This window comes from Symphalangus syndactylus, chromosome 1, assembly GCF_028878055.3.
Source record: "Symphalangus syndactylus isolate Jambi chromosome 1, NHGRI_mSymSyn1-v2.1_pri, whole genome shotgun sequence".
In the NCBI taxonomy this organism is placed as follows: Eukaryota; Metazoa; Chordata; class Mammalia; order Primates; family Hylobatidae; genus Symphalangus; species Symphalangus syndactylus.
Window position 1 is genome coordinate 85527450 of NC_072423.2, and position 21066 is coordinate 85548515.

A 21066-nucleotide genomic window follows, 5' to 3' on the forward strand; every position below is an offset into this window, starting at 1 on the left:
AGACACATTACTTTATGCCACCATTCTCGGGTATTTTAATACACCGTTCCATTTCAAAGAAAAATTTAACAGATTAAGAACGCAATGAAATATCACTAAATAACTATATAATGGATACAATTGTATTTAATTGTGAAAACACTAAATACTATTGAGGACACAGAAAAAATCTATTTTTTCTCATGTATTAGTTGATGGGATTGTAAAATAATACAGCCACTCAGGAAAACAGTTTGGCAGTTTCTTAAAAACTCAGCTTGCAACTACCATATGGCCCAGCACACCCAGCCATTTATTCCAGTGAAATGAAGGCTCCTGTTTATATAAAAACCTGTACATGAATGTTCACAGCTGCTTTATTTGTAAGAGACAGTCACTAGAATCAGCCCAGATATCCTTCAACATGTTAATGGTTAAATAATCTGTGGTACATACATATCATAACAACTTGGATTAATCACTTGGGAATCATGCCAAGAAAAAAGCTAACCCCGAAAGGTTATACCCGGTATGTATCCATTTATATAGAATACTTTAAATGACAAAGTTTTAGAAATGGAGGAGAGATTAGCGGTTGCCTGGAATTAGGGATGGAATGAGAAAGGCATGTGGACAGGATGGGATGGCTGAAGTTATAAAAGAGCAGCACAAGGAATCTTGGTGGTTTGGGAAATATGTGGCATCTTGACTGTGGTGGTGAATACAGGAACCCACACAGGTGATAAAGTTTCATAGAACTTAATACAAACACAGTCACACAAGTAAAGACTGGGAAAATTTGAACAAGATCAGTGTCGTGTCAACGTCAATGTCCTCCTTGTGATGTTACACTATACGCTCACAATATGTCACCAATAGGGTGTATCTGTTTTCTTTCTTTTTTTTTTTTTTTTTTTTTGATACGGAGTCTCGCTCTGTCACCCAGGCGGAGTGCAGTGGCTCAATCTCGGCTCACTGCAAGCTCCGCCTCCCGGGTTCACGCCATTCTCCTGCCTCAGCCTCTCCAAGTAGCTGGGACTACAGGCGCCCGCCACCACGCCTGGCTAATTTTTTGTATTTTTAGTAGAGACGGGGTTTCACCGCGGTCTCGATCTCCTGACCTCGTGATCCGCCCATCTCGGCCTCCCAAAGTGCTGGGATTACAAGCGTGAGCCACCGCGCCCGGCCAGGTGTATCTGTTTTCTATTGCTGCTATAACAAATCACAACAAAAATAAGTGGCTTAAAACAATACAAATTTAACATATTATAGTTCTGGAAGTCAGATGTCCAAAATAGGTCTCAAATCAAGTTACCAGCAGAGCTGTGTTCCTTTCTGGAGGCTCTAGGGAATGATCCATTTTCTTCCCGTTTCGGTTTGTAGAAGTCAGTGGCATTCCTTGGCTGTAGCCCCTTTCCTATCTTCAAAGCCAGCATCACAGCATCTTCAAGACTCTCACTCCACTCTTCTGCCTCTTTCTTCTGTTTATAAGGGCCCCTGTGGTTATACTGGCCCTAACTGGATAATCCAGAATAACCTCCCCTCTCAAGGTGTGCCTATTAGCAATCTTAATTTCATCTGCAAACTTAGTTCTTCTTTACCACATAACCTAATACATTCACAGATTCTAGGGATTAGGATGCAGACATCTTTGGGGAATCATTACTCTTCCCGTCACAGGAGAAAATTAGGCAAAGCGTGCAAGGGAGGCCGAAGTGGCTCACACCTGTAATCCCAGCCCTTTGGGAGGCCCAGACAGGTGGATCACCTGAGGTCGTGAGTTCAAGACCAGCCTGACCAACATGGAGAAACCCCATCTCTACTAAAGATACAAAATCATCCAGGCATGGTTGCATATGCCTGTAATCCCAGCTACTTGGGAGGCTAAGGCAGGAAAATCACTTGAACCCGGGAGGCGGAGGTTGCGGTGAGCCAAGATTGATCCATTGCACTGCAGTCTGGGCAATAAAAGTGAAACTCCATCTCATTAAAAAAAAAAAACAAGCAAAAAGCGTGCAAGGGAGCTCTCTGTATTATTTCTTACAATGGCATGCAAATCTACAATGATGTCAATACAAATTCAATTAAAAATACATGTAGTAAAAATAGTTGCTAATCTATGCTGGAGTTTACTTGAATGTCACTATGCTGCTCGTCACCTTCAAGTACACACATATCTTCCATCATCCTGAGCTTGCCCTCTGCTATGGGTCTCTTTCCACAGTTGTCTTTCACCCGACAGCTGTCACCGTTTTCTTTGGAGCTCTCTCTTACATGGATTTACAACCTGAATCTACCGTGTTTCAAGAGCAAGAAAAGCCAGCATCCACATTTTGTGGCATTACGACTCTCGTGTTAAACTTTCTTATCCACTGCCTGTGAAATTAGGAAGTAAAAGCAGCTCTATAGTCAACAAGGAAAAAGTATTAATACATGTAGACTGAGGGTAAATTACTAACACTGAGTGTCAGAAGTATCCTGTGGTGAGCACCCTGCCATATTTGCTGATAGCATATTGGTCAAAGCAAGTTGCAAGGCCAACCCAAACCTGGATTCAAGGTGTTGGAGTAACAGGCTCTCCTGTCTGATGGAAATATCTGCACCACTGCATCACAATGATATGAATGTAACAAAGGAAAAACTTGGGGACCATTTTTATAACCTACCACAACATGTTCTTACTAGAATAAATTGTTTTTTAGCTGACACCCTAATCAGAATACGAATCATCCTGCCACAAATGTAGACATGAGAAACAAACTGAATCTCTATAAAGTCACAATAATTTATATTTGCTCATTATTTTATCCCCAGTATCTACCAATTGTCAGGAATATATAAAGTGCTCACTACGTAGTTGTTGAATTAATGAACAAAGAATTCAACAAATGAATTAATGAACAAATTCAAGCCTCTTTGTTTGCCAGGAGGCTTTGGTCACTGGAAAGTCCAACAATGTGGTTTATGATGGGGCCTTTGGGACATGCCATATCAGTTCTGATTTCCAGAGAACGGGGGATAAAAGTCATTATGCTGATCCTCCAGAAAGGCTGGGAACTAAACATCAATTACATGAGCAGTATGCAATCAAGTCCTGATAAAAACCCTGAGCACCACAGGCTCAGGTGAACTTTCTGGGTTGACCTGAAGCCAATATGTATGACAACTCCATGCATCAATTGCCATACATTGATATGGCAAAAGTATGATGGAAATTTTATGTTTGCACTCCTCTCAGACCTGGCCTTATGTTTCTCTTTGTTTGTTGGCTTAATTTGTATTCTTTGGCTATAATAAATCTATAATTGTATGTATAGTCTTAAACAATTTCCTAATGTCTTAATTCACATTCTATACTAAACAACCATAGACTAAGTGACTTATAATTAAAGGAGGCCAGGCACGGTGGCTCACGCCTGTAATCCCAGCACTTTGGGAGGCCGAGGTGGGTGGATCATGAGGTCAGGAGATCGAGACCATCTTGCCTAACATGGTGAAACCCCATCTCTACTAAAAATACAAAAAATTACCTGGCGTGGTGGCACATGCCTGTAGTCCCAGCTACTCAGGAGGCTGAGGCAGGAGAATGGCGTGAACCCAGGAGGCGGAGTTTGCAGTGAGCAGAGATCACGCGACTGCACTCCAGCCTGGGCGACAGAGTGAGACTCTGTCTCAAAAAATAATAATGATGGGGGGTGGAGCCAAGATGGCCGAATAGGAACAGCTCCGGTCTCCAGCTCCCAGCCCCAGCGACACAGAAGACGGGTGATTTCTGCATTTCTGCTTGAGGTACCGGTTTCATCTCACTAGGGAGTGCCTAACAGTGGGTTCAGGACAGTCGGTGAAGCGCACTGTGCGCGAGCCGAAGCAGGGCGAGGCATTGCCTCACTCGGGAAGCGCAAGGGGTCAGGGAGTTCCCTTTCCTAGTCAAAGAAAGGGGAAACAGACGGCACCTGGAATATCGGGTCAGTCCCGTCCTAATACTGCGCTTTTCCAATGGGCCTGGAAAACGGCCCACTAGGAGATTGTGTCCCGCACCTGGCTCGGAGGGTCCTATGCCCACAGAGTCTTGCTGATTGCTAGCACAGCAGTCTGAGATCACGCTGCAAGGTGGCAACGAGGCTGGGGGAGGGGCGCCCGCCATTGCCCAGGCTTGCTTAGGTAAACAAAGCAGCCAGGAAGCTCGAACTGGGTGGAGCCCACCACAGCTCAAGGAGGCCTGCCTGCCTCTGTAGGCTCCACCTCTGGGGGCAGGGCACAGACAAACAAAAACTCAGCAAGAATCTCCACAGCCTTAAATGTCCCTGTCTGACTGACAGCTTTGAAGAGAGTAGTGGTTCTCCCAGCACGCAGCTGGAGATCTGAGAACGGACAGACTGCCTCCTAAAGTGGGTCCCTCACCCCTGAGCAGCCTAACTGGGAGGCACCCCCCCAGTAGGGACAGACTGACACCTCACTCAACCGGGTACTCCTCTGAGACAAAACTTTCAGAGGAACTATCAGACAGCTGAATTTGTGGTCTCACGAAAATCCGCTGTTCTGCAGCCACCGGTGCTGACACCCAGCCAAACAGGGTCTGGAGTGGACCTCTAGTAAACTCCAACAGACCTGCAGCTGAGGGTCTTGTCTGGTAGAAGGAAAATTAACAAACAGAAAGGACATCCACACCAAAAACCCATCTGTACATCACCATCATCGAAGACAAAAAGTAGACAAAACCACAAAGATGGGGAAAAAACAGACCAAAAAAACTGGAAACTCTAAAATACAGAGCACCTCTCCTCCTCCAAAGGAATGCAGTTCCTCACCAGCAATGGAACAAAGCTGGATGGAGGATGACTTTGATGAGTTGAGAGAAGAAGGCTTCAGATGATCAAACTACTCTGAGCTACGACAGGAAATTCAAAACAATAGCAAAGAAGTTAAAAACTTTGAAAAAAAATTAGAAGAATGGATAACTAGAATAACCAATGGAGAGAAGGGCTTAAAGGAGATGATGGAGCTGAAAGCCAAGTTTCGAGAACTACGCGAAGAATGCAGAAGCCTCAGTAGCAGATGCGATCAACTGGAAGAAAGGGTATCGCTGATAGAAGATGAAATGAATGAAATGAAGAGAGAAGGGAAGTTTAGAGAAAAAAGAATAAAAAGAAATGAACAAAGCCTCCAAGAAATTTGGGACTATGTGAAAAGACCAAACCTACGTCTGATTGGTGTACCTGAAAATGATGGGGAGAATGGAACCAAGTTGGAAAACACTCTGCAAGATATTATCCAGGAGAACTTCCCCAATCTAGCAAGGCAGGCCAGCATTCAGATTCAGGAAATACAGAGAACGCCACAAAGATACTCCTCGAGAAGGGCAACTCCAAGACACATAATTGTCAGATTCACCAAAGTTGAAATGAAGGAAAAAATGTTAAGGGCAGCCAGAGAGAAAGGTCGGGTTACCCACAAAGGGAAGCCCATCAGACTAACAGCTGATCTCTCAGCAGAAACTCTACAAGCCAGAAGAGAGTGGGGGCCGATATTCAACATTCTTAAAGAAAAGAATTTTCAACCCAGAATTTCCTATCCCGCCAAACTAAGCTTCATACGTGAAGGAGAAATAAAATACTTTACAGACAAGCAAACACTGAGTGATTTTGTCACCACCAGGCCTGCCCTAAAAGAGCTCCTGAAGGAAGCACTAAACATGGAAAGGAACAACCGGTACCAGCCCCTGCAAAAACATGCCAAATTGTAAAGACCATCGAGGCTAGGAAGAAACTATAGCAACTAACGAGCAAAATAACCAACTAACATAATGACAGGATCAGATTCACACATAACAATATTCACGTTAAATGTAAATGGGCTAAATGCTCCAATCAAAAGACACAGACTGGCAAACTGGATAAGGAGTCAGGACCCATCAGTGTGCTGTATTCAGGAAACCCATCTCATGTGCAGAGACACACATAGACTCAAAATAAAGGGATGGAGGAAGATCTATCAAGCAACTGGAAAACAAAAAAGGCAGGGGTTGCAATCCTAGTCTCTGATAAAATAGACTTTAAACCAACAAAGATCAAAAGAGACAAAGAAGGCCATTACATAATGGTAAAGGGATCAATTCAACAAGAAGAGCTAACTATCCTAAATATATATGCACCCAACACAGGAGCACCCAGATTCATAAAGCAAGTCCTCAGTGACCTACAAAGGGACTTAAACTCCCACACAATAATAATGGGAGATTTTAACACCCCACTGTCAGCATTAGACAGATCAACGAGACAGAAAGTTAACAAGGATATCCAGGAATTGAACTCAGCTCTACATAAAGTGGACCTAATAGACATCTACAGAACTCTCCACCCCAAATCAACAGAATATACATTTTTTTCAGCACCACACCACACCTATTCCAAAATTGACCACATAGTTGGAAGTAAAGCTCTTCTCAGCAAATGTAAAAGAACGGAGATTATAACAAACTGTCTCTCAGACCACAGTGCAATCAAACTAGAACTCAGGATTAAGAAACTCAGTCAAAACTGCTCAACTACATGGAAACTGAACAACCTGCTCCTGAATGACTATTGGGTACATAATGAAATGAAGGCAGAAATAAAGATGTTCTTTGAAACCAACGAGAACAAAAACACAACATACCAGAATCTCTGGGACACGTTCAAAGCAGTGTGTAGAGGGAAATTTATAGCACTAAATGCCCACAAGAGAAAGAAGGAAAGATCCAAAATTGACACCCTAACATCACAATTAAAAGAACTAGAAAAGCAAGAGCAAACACATTCAAAAGCTAGCAGAAGGCTAGAAATAACTAAAATCAGAGCAGAACTGAAGGAAATAGAGACACAAAAAACCCTTCAAAAAATTAATGAATCCAGGAGCTGGTTTTTTGAAAAGATCAACAAAATTGATGGACCGCTAGCAAGACTAATAAAGAAGAAAAGAGAGAAGAATCAAATAGATGCAATAAAAAACGAAAAAGGGGATATCACCACCGATCCCACAGAAATACAATCTACCATCAGAGAATACTACAAACACCTCTATGCAAATAAACTAGAAAATCTAGAAGAAATGGATAAATTCCTCGACAAATACACCCTCCCAAGACTAAACCAGGAAGAAGTTGAATCTCTGAATAGACCAATAACAGGTTCTGAAATTGTGGCAATAATCAATAGCTTACCAACCAAAAAGAGTCCAGGACCTGATGGATTCACAGCTGAATTCTACCAGAGGTACAAGGAGGAACTGGTACCATTCCTTCTGAAACTATTCCAATCGATAGAAAAAGAGGGAATCCTCCCTAACACATTTTACGAAGCCAGCATCGTCCAGATACCAAAACCTGGCAGAGACATAACCAAAAAAGAGAATTTCAGACCAATATCCTTGATGAACATTGATGCAAAAATCCTCAATAAAATACTGGCAAACAGAATCCAGCAGCACATCAAAAAGCTTATCCACCATGATCAAGTGGGCTTCATCCCTGGGATGCAAGGCTGGTTCAACATACGCAAATCAATAAATGTAATCCAGCATATAAACAGAACCAAAGACAAAAACCACATGATTATCTCAATAGATGCAGAAAAGGCCTTTGACAAAATTCAACAACCCTTCATGCTAAAAACTCTCAATAAATTAGGTATTGATGGGACGTATCTCAAAATAATAAGAGCTATCTACAACAAACCCACAGCCAATATCATACTGAATGGGCAAAAACTGGAAGCATTCCCTCTGAAAACTGGCACAAGACAGGGATGCCCTCTCTCACCGCTCCTATTCAACATAGTGCTGGAAGTTCTGGCCAGAGCAATCAGGCAGGAGAAGGAAATAAAGGGTATTCAATTAGGAAAAGAGGAAGTCAAATTGTCCCTGTTTGCAAATGACATGATTGTATATCTAGAAAACCCCATTGTCTCAGCCCAAAATCTCCTTAAGCTGATTAGCAACTTCAGCAAAGTCTCAGGATACAAAATTAATGTACAAAAATCACAAGCATTCTTGTACACCAATAACAGACAAACAGAGAGCCAAATCATGAGTGAACTCCCATTCACAATTGCTTCAAAGAGAATAAAATACCTAGGAATCCAACTTACAAGGGATGTGAAGGACCTCTTCAAGGAGAACTACAAACCACTGCTCAATGAAATAAAAGAGGATACAAACAAATGGAAGAACATTCCATGCTCATGGGTTGGAAGAATCAATATCGTGAAAATGGCCATACTGCTCAAGGTAATTTATAGATTCAATGCCATCCCCATCAAGCTACCAATGACTTTCTTCACAGAATTGGAAAAAACTACTTTAAAGTTCATATGGAACCAAAAAAGAGCCCGCATCGCCAAGTCAATCCTAAGCCAAAAGAACAAAGCTGGAGGCATCACGCTACCTGACTTTAAACTATACTACAAGGCTACAGTAACCAAAACAGCATGGTACTGGTACCACAACAGAGACATAGATCAATGGAACAGAACAGAGCCCTCAGAAATGATGCCGCATAGCTACAACTATCTGATCTTTGACAAACCTGACAAAAACAAGAAATGGGGAAAGGATTCCCTATTTAATAAATGGTGCTGGGAAAACTGGCTAGCCATATGTAGAAAGCTGCAACTGGATCCCTTCCTTACACCTTATACAAAAATTAATTCAAGATGGATTAAAGACTTATATGTTAGACCTAAAACCATTAAAATCCTACAAGAAAACCTAGGCAATACCATTCAGGACATAGGCATGGGCAAGGATTCATGTCTAAAACACCTAAAGCAATGGCAACAAAAGACAAAATCGACAAATGGGATCTCATTAAACTAAAGAGCTTCTGCACAGCAAAAGAAACTATCATCAGAGTGAACAGGCAACCTACACAATGGGAGAAAATTTTTGCAACCTACTCATCTGACAAAGGGCTAATATCCAGAATCTACAATGAACTCAAACAAATTTACAAGAAAAAAACAAACAACCCCATCAAAAAGTGGGCAGAGGACATGAACAGACACTTCTCAAAAGAAGACATTTATGCAGCCAAAAAACACATGAAGAAATGCTCCTCATCACTGGCCATCAGAGAAATGCAAATCAAAACCACAGTGAGATACCATCTCACACCAGTTAGAATGGCCATCATTAAAAAATCAGGAAACAACAGGTGCTGGAGAGGATGTGGAGAAATAGGAACACTTTTACACTGTTGGTGGGACTGTAAACTAGTTCAACCATTGTGGAAGTCAGTGTGGCGATTCCTCAGGGATCTAGAACTAGAAATCCCATTTGACCCAGCCGTCCCATTACTGGGTATATACCCAAAGGACTATAAATCATGCTGCTATAAAGACACATGCACACGTATGTTTATTGCGGCACTATTCACAATAGCAAAGAGTTGGAACCAACCCAAATGTCCAACAACGATAGACTGGATTAAGAAAATGTGGCACATATACACCATGGAATACTATGCAGCCATAAAAAATGATGAGTTCGTGTCCTTTGTAGGGACATGGATGAAACTGGAAAACATCATTCTCAGTAAACTATCGCAAGGACAAAAAACCAAACACTGCATGTTCTCACTCATAGGTGGGAATTGAACAATGAGAACTCATGGACACAGGAAGGGGAACATCACACTCCGGGGACTGTTGTGGGGTGGGGGGAGGGGGGAGGGACAGCATTAGGAGATACACCTAATGCTAAATGACGAGTTAATGGGTGCAGGAAATCAACATGGCACATGGATACATATGTAACAAACCTGCACATTGTGCACATGTACCCTAAAACCCTAAAGTATAATAAAAAAAATAATAATAATAATAATGATAAGTAAAAGAAATTTATTCCTCACAGTTCTGGAGACCAGAACAATTCCACCCCTAACCCCCAAAATTAATGTCCTGCTGACATGCAAAATACATTCATTCCTGTCCAACAGCCCCCAAAGCCTTAATTCATTCTAAAGACTAAAATGTCAACTAAATATTATCTAAATTAGACATGAATGAGACTCAAAATGCAATTTATCCTGAGGCAAAATCTTTCTTCAGTTGTGAACCTGTAAAGCCAAACAAATTATGTGCTTCCAAAGTGCAATGGTGGCATAGACATTTCCTTTCCAAAAGCAAACCCACTGGAGCAGAGGACACCCTTCCAGACCCACTGAGGTGGCAAAACTACCCCCACAGCTTGGGGAGCCACTGCCCATGCTTTGGCACTCTTCCCTGGCCCCTCATGCTTCAGCTCTATTGGGATGGGGATTGTACCACCACCAGGGTTTGGCAAGGTACCCCAACCCAACTTTCTAGGCATTGGTCCTATACTTTCGCAATCCCACCTCCTGGGCTCATGAATTCTAGGAAAGGTGACCCTGATGATTTCTTAATTGCCTTCCAGGTTCTTCTTTCCTTGTCTTGAAAAATGCTACATGTATACACCCAGGTAGTTCTACAGTTCAGTACTGTAGGGTCTAAAAAGTCTTATAGGCTGTTTTCATTTTGTCCTATCTTCTCTGTTTCCTTTAGCCCTATCTGGCAGTACTCCCACTGGCATAATCCCATCTCTATTCTTGTCTTTTGTTGAGATGACTGATTAAGCCTGTGATTCACATTTATACTAATCTTATCAAATGGACACTTGGCCACAGCCGTCGTGTTCTCTTCCAAATACACTTTCTCATTTTTGCAATACGAATAGGCTAAGAATTTGATTTTCTAAATCTTTAAGTTCTGGTTTGCTTTTGTTTAAAGAACCATCTTGAAACCATTTCTCTCTTTTTACATTTTACTATAAGCAGTCAGGAGAAACTAAGCTGTTCCTTCAATACTTTGTTTAGCAATCTTCTGCTCTCAACCTCTACCTTCCACAAAACTCTAGAACATAAACACAAGTCAGCCAAGTTCTTTTCTACCTTATAACAAGGATCTCCTTTTCTCCATTTTCCAATAACATGTCCCTCATTTTCATCTGAGACCTCATCAGAAGGGCCTTTACCTTCCATGTTTCTACCAACATTTTGTTCATGGTTACCTACATATTCTCTAAGAACACAGAAACTTTCTGTACAGTTACCTTTTCTTACTGTGCCGTCACCAAAATGCCTTTAAAAGTCTGTTCACATAAATCCAGGCTTCTTCTAAGATGCACCTAAAAACTCTTCTAGCATCTACCTATTTCCCAGTTCCAAAGCAGATTTCTACAATATTAGGAATTTCTTTTTTTATTATTATTATTATACTTTAGGTTTTAGGGTACATGTGCACAATGTGCAGGTTTGTTACATATGTATCCATGTGCCGTGTTGGTTTGCTGCACCCATTAAGTCATCATTTAGCATTAGATATATCTCCAATATTAGGAATTTCTAATGGGCGGCACCACCCCTTATACCAACTTCTCTCCTAATCAGTTCAGGCTGCTATAGGAAATTAGCATGGATTGGGTGGTTTATAAATAAAAGAAATTTATTTCCAATTCTGGAAGTAAGAAAATCCAAGATCAGGGTGCCAGCATGGTCAAGTTCTGATGAGGGGCCTCTTCGGGATTGCAGGACACTCAAAGAAGGCAAGAGAGCTCTCTGGGTTCTCTTTTATAAGGAAACACATCTCGTTCAGAAGAGCTCTACCCTCATGACTCTATCCTCCAAAGTCCTTACCTCCTGAATCACCAATTGAGGCTTCAGAATCAACAGATGAATTCTGAGGGAATACAGAAATTCAGTCCATAACAGCTGTATTTTTGAGTCACTCTAGTGAAGTATCAAACCTGAGGGTGAGCATGTAGTAAAAATTGCTCCCTCAGAAGATAGTTTTCTAAGCTCCTCGAGGGAGGTTTCCAAGGCCGCAGAGACTAGGAGCGAGAATAGCGAAATACAAAAGGAGAAAATCCAGGAATGGAGGAATTACTTTGCCAGTATACACTCTGGAAAACTGGAACTTGATCCTACAGGGGATTCTGATAAAAATATGTGGAATGTCCTTCAGAATTCTTCTTCTAAAAGACAGGAAGTTAAGACATTTTTTCAACTCCCCTCACCCATTGGTTTGGGATTGCCCAAGGATTTTAACATCCTCACACACCTGTGGTGGCCCTGATGAGTGATCTTTAACGTTTTCAGAGATATTTCTGAGGCAGAGAAGCAGAGAGATGTTATAGAAGATGGACTGCTGGTAGCACAGACAAAACTGTCTACCACAGATGCACTGAAATCAAGTACTAAGGAAGTGAGGTACAAGACACAAAGATATCTGCTAATCTATGTAACACAGTTCTAGCAAATAAGATGTACGTAAAAGTCTGCTGGAGAGTTTGCAGAAGGCATTATATATGTATATCATATATATCTGTCAAGGGTATATATGTGGTGTCACCCTGCTGTCTTTGTCCCTGTTTTTCTTTCTTTGAAAGAGAATGTGACATCTAGAGCTGAGATAAATTTAGGTTAAATTTAGATTCTTTCAGAAAACCAGGCTTATTACTGATTGTGGTGACAGGGATGATTAACTAGACCTAAAAATAATTTCTTAGATATATAAAAACATGCTCATCCTCATTCATCACAAGAAAAAAAAAGCAGCTGTTCTCTAACAAGACAACTCTTCAAAAAAAGAAGTCCCTAATGACAGTAACATTGGGAAAAAAATAGGCCCTCTAGAAAGTTTAAATTTTTGTCAGCATGAAATATGTAGTGAACATTATTTTTCCAAATTGCATCTCAGCCACCAAAACCTCAGATCTCAGGAAAGTGAATATCGATCTCTTAGGCCCAACTATAAACACCTGATAGAGAATAACGAAACAGAGATAGACCATGGTGGGTTATCAAGCTGCACAGTGGCAGAAAGAGACTCTGGAAGCAATCTGGGGGGAAAAAAAAACAAAGCAAAGCGCATCTTCAGCATCAGCCGTGTATCAGTGTATCATTGCAGTGTGTGCAGGTAATGGTAGAGCAAGAATCAGAGCCTAAGCACTAGCATGTTTCACCCCAAAAACAGGAAGAGTCACTTCATCCCTGGTGGTGTGATGAAAATGGCATGAGGGAACTAAATTGGGCTGTGTTGCCTGGAAATTACATGAATTAACAAATGATTGACATTGAATTAATGAGTGAATATAATATGCCCTTAATGCATTATTTGCATGTATTATTATGACTAATTTTGAGCATCCATTCAATACTTTCCTTGTGCTGGGACGTTCACATGAAACAGCTCCTTGTCATTACAATCAGGATTCTAGGTTAAGTGGACCCTGACTTTTTCTAGCTTCCTCTGACAAGTGCTTTTACCCACTGGATGGAAGGAAGCCCCCCTTGAAAGACCTGCATATCATATATTTTATAGCAAATTTACCTGAGGAATATATGTATATATGAGGAATATATGTGTATATATATATATACATATATTTATAATCATATAACAACTCATGTAACTACCATCTGACTTCTGCAACTTGCTTTTTATTTCTTAGCATTCCATTTTAAATATGTATCCATGTAGATGCTGTAGCACCATTTAACTAGCTTGTTTAATAGCTCGTATTTTTTTCTATGAGTATGCTATAAACATTCTTGTGGGTATATCTATGTATATACATGTTCGTAGATATTTGTATATCCTTCTATATGTGGTCATGAATTTTTCAAGAATATGTACCTACACTGGAAATTCTGGACCACAGAAAGGCATACATTTAATTTTACTAATATTTCCAAATTTGTTTACAACATAACTGTACTGATTCTCCTTCCCAGCAGAAATATGTGCATCCCTGTGGCTCCACATTCTCATCAAAATTTGGCATTTCAGATTGTTGAGCATAAAACTATATTTCAATGAAGTATTAATATGAAATTACCTGATTACTAGTGCGTTGTTCATTTTTCACATTTCTGCTGGTCATTTGGGTTTTCTTTTCTATAATTATCTAGTTTATGTCCTTTGTTAATTTTTCAAGTTTATTTATAAAAATTATTTATATGTACTAGACACTAAATTTTTATTTTTTTTAAGTTTGGTGGCTACATATTTTTTGGCATTTATATGTGTTTAAAATAAATTTACTTGAGAAAATTTCCAACCTGAGTAAATTTCCAGTCAGTATCCAGTCTTTTCTCTTTCATAATATCAATATTTTTATTTTAATATGGTTGAATTTTCAATGTTTTATGATTTGTGCTTTTACGTCTTCTTACATTTTATCCGTATATCTAAGTCATTGGTATACAACATAGTTGATTCTAGTGTTTTTGCACATAAATTTTAAAATATAAAATCAAATCATTTAATGATATTTTGAAATTTAAATATTTGGTACACACACACACACACACACATACATACACACCAACTACTAAATAATTTCTTTCCTGTTAGCTTTCTTTAAAAAAATAAATATTGAGAAAACACAAAAATATCAGGTTATATGTATGATATAAAGTATTATGATTCAACAAGCATCAGGTAGCAGCAACACACTATAAGAAGGAAAATAAGTTTTATCATTGCATTGGTATCTACAGAGAAAATGAACTAGAGAAAGGAATGAACTTCATTCCATTTTTTTTCAAGAGAACATAAAACAAAAACTGATCAATTATCATTTCAAGTTTAATAGTTTCTGGTCCATGAAAAGGGTATTATAGACAAAGTTAATAGATAATACAATGTTTGGAAATTTTTGTGAAGTCAACTGACAAGTTAAAAAGAATATTTATAAATCAACTCAATATAAATATTTGTAAAAAAATATGAACAGGCAAATTACAGAAAAGTAGATTCCAAAATTCTAAGAAGAATATTACACAGTGATCAAATTCATCTGCAGTTAGAGGAAAAAATTAAAATGGTATGTTACTTTACACCTGTTTTGTGGCCCAAGAAAAGAAAAAAGTAAAAATACCAGTGTTCACAAGGAAGTGTGGATATCGGAATTCCCACACGCAATTAGTAAGACTGTTTACTGGTGCCTCCATTGTGGAAAGTGATCTGCAATGCTTTGTCAAGTTAAATGTGTGCATATCCTGAGATTCAACAATTTTGTCTCTAGGAGTATATCACTGAGAAATTTTCACACCGAGTTACTTGTATCGGAGGCAAGTTGTAAGCAATTTGGTATCTATCCATAACTGGATAACAGATTGGGAATTATTTTTAAAATATGATCATTTGGCATAGATACTTGGATAAATACTTCCGTGAAGAGCTCTACATAGCCATGAGTTACGATGGCCATGGCAGAGTTAGTAAGAAGGGGAAAAGGGTAAAATGAGAATATGGAGAAAAGTTGAAACAAGGTCATATAGAACCCTAAGAAGAAGTCAAGATTTTTAGATATAAAATTACTATTTAGGTAAATTGAGATATTTTAATTAAAATATAAAGAACATAAAAGAAGTAATAATTAAATAAAAGAATATTTCATAGATTTCTTAACGGATAGATTTTTGAACTGCCAATCAGTTTCTACCCTGGGAATATAGCAACTGCTCCATTGCAATTTGTATGAACTGTAGATGAAATTCTAAGCTGGCTGTCAAGTTTCAGCCTTTAAAATAGAAGTCAATCATGTCACAGAAAGTACATGCTGACCCCACTATGAAACCAGATATTATGACATTTCCAAATCTGAAATAAGTTAAAACATCACAATGATTTTAGCTTTCTCTTTCTATTTGCTTCTTTCTTTGCATATTTTCAGCTGATAGGTAATCTATGCTAGCCATGGAACAAAATGATGGCACTGAAGTGACTGAATTCATTCTCCTGGGATTTGCTGGTCAACACAAGTCTTGGCGTACTCTCTTCGTAGCATTTCTAGCCATCTATGTGGTTACCCTAGTAGGTAACATTGGAATGATCCTACTTATCAAAATTGATGCTTCTCTTCATAGCCCCATGTAAATTTTCCTCCAACACTTGGCATTTGTTGATCTCTGTTACACCTCTGCTATCACTACCAAGATCTTGAAAAACTTTGTAGAAACAAAAAAACTATCTCATGTATAGGATGTATGGTGCAATTACTAGTTTATGGTACTTTGCAACAAGTGACTGCTACATCCTGGCTGCTATGGCAGTAGACGGTTATGTGGCCATCTGTAACCCACTCCATTATCCAGGGGTTATGTCCCAGAGACTCTGCATTAAGCTATCGGTTAGTTCATATGTCATGGGTTTCCTAAATGCCTCTGTAAACACAAGTTTTACTTTCTCATTGAACTTCTGCAAATCCAATACAGTTAATCACTTTTTCTGTGATGAACCTCCAATTATTGCCCTACCATACTCCAATATTGACCTCAACATCATGCTACTAACAGTATTTGTGGGATTAAATTTGATGTGCACTGTGATGGTGGTCATCTTTTCCTACATATATGTCCTGGTTGCCAACCTGAGGACATCTTCTGCTGCAGGGAAGAAAAAGTCTCTCCACATGTGCCTCCCACCTGACAGCAGTCACCACTTTCTATGGGGTTCTCTCTTACATGTATCTACGCCATCGTACTAATGAGTCTCAAAAACAAGAAAAAGTAGGCTCTGTGTTTTATGGCATTATTATTCCCATGTTAAACCCCTTGATTTACAGTCAGAGAAACCAAGATGTGATTGAAGCCATAAAACCAACAGAAAAAAAGTATTTCTAATTTGAACCTTGATTTCTATCTCAACATGGCTCAACAGGCCAGCCAGCAGTGCTCTTATTTCTCAATCTCAGAAAATATGACAAATGTCTATAAGACACAAATGCATTACTTAATTATATCAATAGCATTTGAAAGATAGAGAAAAACATTTCAAATGATTAAATAAACAAACTTCTAATCCACGTGCTCCTTAAAGAAAATGTGTCTAAAACAATACCTTTGAAATTGCATCTATACATTTTGATCAGCCTTTTTTGAGATATCTGCCATCAAAAAAAAAGTAAAGTAAATCAATGAGAAGTGCATAATCAATGTTGTGTAAGGACTTCCATTAAATAGAGTATAAAGACTCAGCAGGGGGTAGAGGGAATCTTTTCTTGTCTTCTCTTGAGAGGTATTTTTCTCTATAGCCAATCTATTTGTAATTGTAAAGTAAAATTTGAAAGATTATTTCTTTGGATAATATATGCAGAAAAGAAGGGAGGAAAGGAAAGACAGTGGAGTAAATCTTCACGGATATTGGGGTATTAGGGACAAATATCCATCTTTTCCCTAGTTTCCCTGACAAATTAGGAAATCAATGCAGGAGTCAGAAAAATATAGAGCATATCAATTTTGTCATTGGTAAATATGACTTCAGTATTCAGCTATAGCTTCTTGCAAGCGTGCATCTTAGGAAAACAACATACCACGCAGAGTCTGGTGCTACAGAGCAGGCTCATTTACCCAGAATTCATACCTTATATCCATCAATTCCCAATAATGAGAATTAATGCAGAATTATAGGCTTAAATCTAGAACTCAAATATGGGATCAGACTTTAGTGTTCCCGTTGTAAAAAAGTAAAATAAAATATGTGTAGTAAAACATACACAGATGTGTATGTATTATGTGAAATATATGTACATATATGTGTATATATATTACATACATACTTATATATATTATATACATACAGGAGATATATGATTACAGGAGATAAAATCCAAAATTGGGAAACTCAAGAGCTTATACAGCATTGCTAGTGACCTGCTCATCCTCCCTTCTATTGAAAGAAACCTTATTTTCACTCTAAAATGTAAGCAAATCTCCAGATAGGAAAGGACAAGTCTTTATTTACCTCCTGGACCATCTCTGGAGAGAGAGGCATCTCTAAGTTTTACTATCCTGATATATCTCCTCATGCAAACCTTCTTAAATGTAATGGCTATAAATGCCTTTGCTCATAGAAATAGGCTGAGAAGAAATGTGAATTATTCTTTGAGAATCTGTGTACCAAATAATATAGCTTTAATAGTCACAGAATTTAAAAAAGAAGAATAAACAGAAAATAAATGGAGAAAAGATACCCAATAGTAATAGCAAATGCTAATTCATCTCTTCCAATTTATGACAGACCAACTTGAGAAAAAAACTTTAGAATTAAGTTATAGAAGTTGTGTTATATAATTAGTAAGATAAATCAAATTCATATATAGGAACTTTGTTCAAACCTACTGACCAAACATGGCTGTAGTCCAAATTTTAGGTCTATTTTCCTTTTGCAGCACACATTCCACAGAGCTGTGAATATCTCAGTAAGAGAAATGTGAAAGGGGATTTTCATAGAGTATAGGCTTTGCTGAATGAATCCAAGAATGAAGGAAGGAATCAGTGGCTCTCTGTACATTTGGATACTCTGAGGAGTAGGGACAAGTCAGAAATCAGATATTTTAATATGCATTGCTCAAGAGGTGGGAAGAACAAAACAGAAATGATCATGTTATTGATGAGAAAGCAGTAGTCATTCAGAAGTGAAAAACTATAGCATAAAATGTGGGGTAGGGGAGAAGTAAAAATGTAGAATTTAATATGCAATTGGAATTAAGTTGTTATGAGTTTAAATTAGAATATTATGACTGTAAGATGTTTTATGTAAGCCCCGTGATAACTACAAAGTGAAAGCCTCTGGTAGATACAGAAATGACTTTTTAAAAAGGAATCAAAGCATAACACCACAAAAATTTAGCAAATTACAGAGACATACGGTAAGTATTGAAAAAAGGGACAAACAGACTAAAAAAGTCAGTGAACAAGTAACAAAACAGTAGTAGTAAGCCCTTGCCTGTCAATAATTAGTTTAAATGTAAGTGGATTAACTTCTCTAATCAAAAGACACAAAATGATATAATGGATTAAAAAACAAGATCCAACAATACGTTCTCTACAAGAGACTGATTTTAGACTTAAGGACACACGTAGACTGAAAGTGAAAGGATAGAAAAAGATATTTCACGCAAATAGTAAATAAAAGAGAGCAGTGGTAGCTATATTTACATGAGGTAAAATAGACTTCCAGTCAAAATCTGTCATAAGAGACAAAGAAAGTGAATATTTAATGATAAAGGGGTCAATTCACTAAGAGGCTATAACAATTATAAATATATATGCAGTCAACATTGAGGTATCTAAAGATATAAAGCAAACATTAACATCTCTGAAGGAAGAAACAGATAGCAATGGAATAACAGTGGAGGACTTCAACACTTCACTTTCAACTATGGATAGGTCATCCAGACAGAAAATCAATAAGGAACAGCAAATCTGTGGACTTGATCTATAGTATAGACCAAATCGACCTAATAGACATATATAAAACATTCTATCCATCAGAACTGGCATATACATTCTTTGCAAGCACATACAGAGCATTCTCTGGGATAGATCATATGCTAAGCCACAAGATGAGTCTTAACAAACGTAAGAAGACTGAAATCATCTCAAGTATCTTTTCTGACCGTAATGGTACAAAACTAAAAATCAATAGCAGGAGGGATTTTGGAAAATTTACAAATACGTGGAAATTTAAAAACACACTCCTAACAACCAATGAGTCAAAAAAGAGATCAGAAGGAAATTTTTTTAAATCTTGAGACAAATTAAAATAGAATACCACATACCAAAACTTATGGGATGCAGCAAAAGCAGTGCTAAAAGGAAGTGTATGGCATTAAGGACCGACATTAAGAAAAAAAAAGAAATCTTAAACCACCTAACTTTACACTTCAAGGAACTAGAAAACTAAGAGCAGCTAAACCCAAAGTCAGCAGAAGGAAAGAAATAATGTAGATTAGAGCAGAAATAAATGAAATAGACATGAGAAATGCAATAGAAAATATCAACAAAACTGAGTTGGTTTTTTGAAAAGACAAATGCTATTAATTAGCTTTTAACAAAACCAACCAAGAAAAAATGAGAGAAGATTCAGATAAAATTACAAATGAAAAAGGAGACATTACAACTGATATCACAGAAATATAAAGAATCAGAGACTACTATGAATAATTATATGTCAATAAACTGGTTAACTTAGAAGAAATAGACAAATTTCTAGAACATACCACCTGCCAAGACTAAATCATGAAGATATAGAAAGTCCAAATAGGCCAGAATGAGTAAGAAGATTGAATCAGTAATCAAAAATCTCCCAAGAAAGTAAAGCCCAGGACCAGGTGGTTTCTTGAGTATATTCTACCAAGCATTTAAAGAATTCTTTAAATGCTTCTTCTCAAACTCTTCCAGAAAAAGCAGAGAAGAAGGAATATTTCCAAACTGATTTTATGCGGCCAGCATTACCCTAATAAAAATGCCAGACACAAACACTGCATGAAAAGAAAGTTAAAGGCCATATCCCTGGTGAATATAGATGCAAAAATCATCAATAAAATGTTAGCAAACAGCACATTAAATGCATCAAGTGGGATTTACTCTTAGGATGCAAGGATGTTTCAACATATACAAAATAATAAATGAGATACACCACATTAACAGAATAAAAGATTAAAATCATACGATCATCTCAATTGATACAGAAAAAGCATTTGACAAAATTCAATGGTGTTTTCTGGTAAAAGTCTCAACAAAGTAGGTGTAGAAGCAATGTGTCTCAAAATAATAAAAGCCATGTATGACAAGCCCATAGTCTACATTATACTTAATGGTAAAAAGATGAAAGATTGTCCTTTAAGATCAGGAACAATACAAGGATGCCCATTCTTGCCATTTATATTCACCACAGTACTGGAAGTTATAGCTGTTGCAATTAGGCAAAAAAAAAAAGAAATGAAATTATCCAAATTGAAAAGGAAGAAATCAAAGTGTCTCTGCAAATGACATGATCTTATATACAGAAAACTCTAAAGACTCTACACACAAAAAAAACTGATAAAAGTAATAAATTCAGGAAAGTTACAGCATAAAAAATAGGCATAGAAAAGTCATTAGTGTTTCTATGCACTAACAATAAACTATTCAAAAAGGAAACTAACAACATTATTCCATTTACAATGGCATCAAAAAGAATACAATACTTAAAGAATACATTTAACCAAGGAGGTAAAAGATCTGTACATTGAAAATAGAAG

At 38.0% G+C, this 21066-nt stretch overlaps 1 pseudogene; it reads left to right on the plus strand.

Annotated features, from left to right (window-relative positions):
* Window positions 1-15737: 15737 nt before the first annotated feature.
* On the plus strand, window positions 15738-19265 carry LOC129488622 (putative olfactory receptor 5AK3; annotated as a pseudogene).
* The last annotated feature ends 1801 nt before the right edge of the window (window positions 19266-21066 follow it).